Source organism: Vombatus ursinus, unplaced genomic scaffold, assembly GCF_900497805.2.
Source record: "Vombatus ursinus unplaced genomic scaffold, bare-nosed wombat genome assembly UNPS02014803.1, whole genome shotgun sequence".
Classification (NCBI taxonomy): Eukaryota; Metazoa; Chordata; class Mammalia; order Diprotodontia; family Vombatidae; genus Vombatus; species Vombatus ursinus.
This window is the reverse complement of record NW_020954581.1, coordinates 4,428,408-4,431,818: the sequence shown is the minus strand read 5'-3', so window position 1 is coordinate 4,431,818 and position 3,411 is coordinate 4,428,408. Positions and strand designations below refer to the sequence as shown.

Genomic DNA, 3,411 nt, shown 5'->3' with positions numbered 1-3,411 from the left:
CTACCAACACTACTTGACACCCTAAAAGGGACTTTCTCTACAAAAGAGATGGCTGTCCCACAGGCCTCTAAAGTGTGCTTCCAATAAACCTGCCTGTGCTTTACTTATTATGTGCTTGTGAGAACCGGGGACCGGGACAATTGTTTCATGAAGCCAGCATGCAGAAGAGAAAATTGGCATCAGCCTCTTGCCTTCATTGCTCAGGTTATCTTTGAACCAACTAAGAGACTCTGTTCGTCACCTATTTTCATCAAGTTTTTCTACCTTTCCTATTCCAGAGTCATTTTTCTGAAAGATCTCTGTCTTCACTCTGGCATGAGGTCATGAGCAAAGAGAGCAGAGAACACATTTATTTATTTTTTTATCTTTATCTTTTTTTCATCTCTAGGGACAGTGCACTCTCCGTATTGCTGTCCCTTTAGAAGCTTCATAGAAGACTCTATCTGCTTTCTGGTCACAATATTCTTCTTTCAGAATTCAGACTCATTCATTAGCAACTGTTCTCTGGGCTGGTTCATGAGTAGCAATTGCCTTGCCCTAGTGGCTGCTAATCAAAGCTTTCCTTCACCAGGACAGGTTCTTCCTCTGCATGCCAAGCCCTTCCCCACTGGGTCACACTTGGGTTCCCTGTGGCCCTCAGTACCATCTGCTTTGGGGAAGATTTGTCATGTCGAAGAGCTCGGCCCAAGAAAGCACTGGGGCAGAAGTTACAGAGACAAATTTTGAGTGGCGGTCGAATAAACTTTCAAACAATCAGAGCCATCTCAAAATAGAATAGGCTTTGACTGTGGTGAATGAATCCCCACCCCTGGAGGTGTTCAAAGATCAGCTGACTTTTGCTTGTTTGGTATAAGGTTTCTTTTGAGGGTTTGTATCAAACAGCTACTGAAGTGTCTTCCAGCTCTGAAATTCTGTGATTTAAAAAAATATGTAAATATAAAACATTTACATAAATATATATAAAGGCAATATATAAATGTATATATGTATATATATATAGGCAAGCTAACATGTGTGTATATACACATATACATGCATGCATATATGTTAGCTTGCCTTTTTTGAGAGGGCAAGGGGGGGTCCAAGCCTGTGATTTTATTAGCACATGGAACTTTCAGTGCAAACATTCCTCCCACATATATAACGAACTCCTATGCGACATAGAGCATTAGAGTTGCTCAAATCAATGTCATGAAGACATGAATTTTCACGTACGGTTCTATTCTTCCACGTATATAGAAATGGTCATTTTATGTGTATTGATTTTGCACAGAATAAAAATAAAGTCAATTGTGGGTGGGGGGAGGGAGAAAGGGAGGGGTGAGAGAGAAGGAGAGACAGACAGACAGACAGACAGACAGACAGACAGACAGACACACTTGGGGCAGTGAGAAGTTCAATGAAGTTGTGGCTTGCCCAGCAATACCAAGTCAGCCAGTGTAAGGGACAGAATTGAACTCAGGTCCCCAAGTTGTCTTGACTCCATGATTGATTATACCACATTGTCTCTGCTTTTACTTTACTTTCTTCTTTTAATTTTCATGGATAGTTAGAGGACATTGGGGGGCAATTATATGTATACACTTATATATTAGCTATTCCACTACCTATAGAAGCCATATGGTAAATAAGATAGGAAGAGGAAATGTGGAGCTGAGTTGCTAATCTGCTTCAGTGGAGGGTATTTCTACATTTGGGAGTGGCCCATATTTATTAAGTCACAGGTCAGGATCCCCCACCACAAAACTGGATGGAACATCTTTTTTTTTTTTTCCTACTTCAGTAAGCTATATCAACTCAGGTCAACTCAGGAACACATATTTCAAAGAGATTTTGCAATGCTTTAATTGGAATACCAAAATATTTAGGAATACTAGAATATTCTAATGTTGAAATATTAGAATATTTCAAGTGGAATACCAGAGCATAACTGAAACTATGTGTCATATAGCGTTTCTATACAACTTTTGTGTTCAGACTAGAGAGACACAATGTTTGAAAGTTAGAGAAAAAAGAAAGTATATTTCCCCCTCTGTAAATAATAGCAACAATTCACAGCATTCAGGGGAAGCTTGGTTCCATGCTGGAAGTTGAGGAAAGAAATATCCCTCTCCCAGTCTTCCTCTTCCTCTGTTTCCAGCTCTCCACTCAAGCCCACAGGAGACAATACTTGAAGTCTTCTCCCTTCCCTTTTAGTATTTATGTGATACCTGTAAGTCAGTCAACTAGCATTTAGTAAACACATACTATGTGCCAGGCTCCATGCTTCGTGCTAGAGATATGATGAAAGGCAAAAACAAGCAAACAAACAAACAAACAAACAAAAACGGACCCTGCTCTTAAGGAGCTCAGAATCTGCCGTTTGATAAAAATAAACATTTAAAAGAAAAGGAAAATGGAAAACTAACTTAGAGTAGAGAGGCAACAGTATAATGGGTAGAAAGATGTCTTCAAAGTCAAAAAGATCTGGGTTCAAGTCCTGCCATCTCTAGGCACACACCTACATGGTTAGTGGGAGTTTCATCACTGCAAAAATCTATGCCAATAAAATCATATACAGTTATAAAGCAACCAAGCATAGAAACAAACAAAAACTTAAAGCTCTTGGTTGGGTAATGGCAAAACAAATCATGGTACATGAATGCAATGGAATGGTACTATGCTGTAAGAAATAATGAGTGTGATGAATACAAAGATGCATGAGAAGATTGACATGAACTGATACAGAGTGAAGAAAAGAGCTAAGAAAACAAACTATACGGTAATTTCAACAATGAAAATGGAAAGAACACACCAAAAAAATCAAAAGTAAATGTGAAAAAATTATAAAAATCAAGTGGGAATCAAATGAAGAGATATGAGAAGATACCTCCAACATACCTCTTGGTGGAAGTGGTAGATCCATGGGTGTTATACATTGCACGTGTTTTCAGACTTTTTCGAAGTATCACTCGACATTAGAATATTCTAATATTTTTTCCTCTTTTAAAAAAAATACCATTTGGCTTTTTCTTTTGTCTCGTATCTTTGCTAGTGGCACCATGGGTCACCAGCAGCTCTACTGTAGCCACCCTCAAAAATTCAGCTAGCGGTCTCAGTGCCCGCATCTGTTTGAGCTGGCATGGCCTGATCCGCAAGTACTCCTGAACGTGTGCCACCAGTGCTTACGGCGGTATGCAAAAGACATCGGCTTCATCAAGTTGGACTAAGTTATATTTATGGATCTCCCTTCAGCAATTATACTGACCATCAGTGACTACCATTTTACTGGACCCTGGACAACCTAAAGATCAATCCTGTTGTACATGCTATGCCAATTTGCATATTTAATTTAAAAAGGTCATCCAGAAAAAATAAAAATTAAAAAAAATACTATTTGTCATATAGGATGGCTCTTTGGAAGAGGGAGGG

The 3,411-nt window shown here is 39.0% G+C and overlaps 1 pseudogene; it reads left to right on the top strand.

The window, feature by feature from the left end:
• The first annotated feature begins 3,041 nt into the window (after positions 1-3,041).
• On the top strand, positions 3,042-3,209 carry LOC114051530 (annotated as a pseudogene).
• The last annotated feature ends 202 nt before the right edge of the window (positions 3,210-3,411 follow it).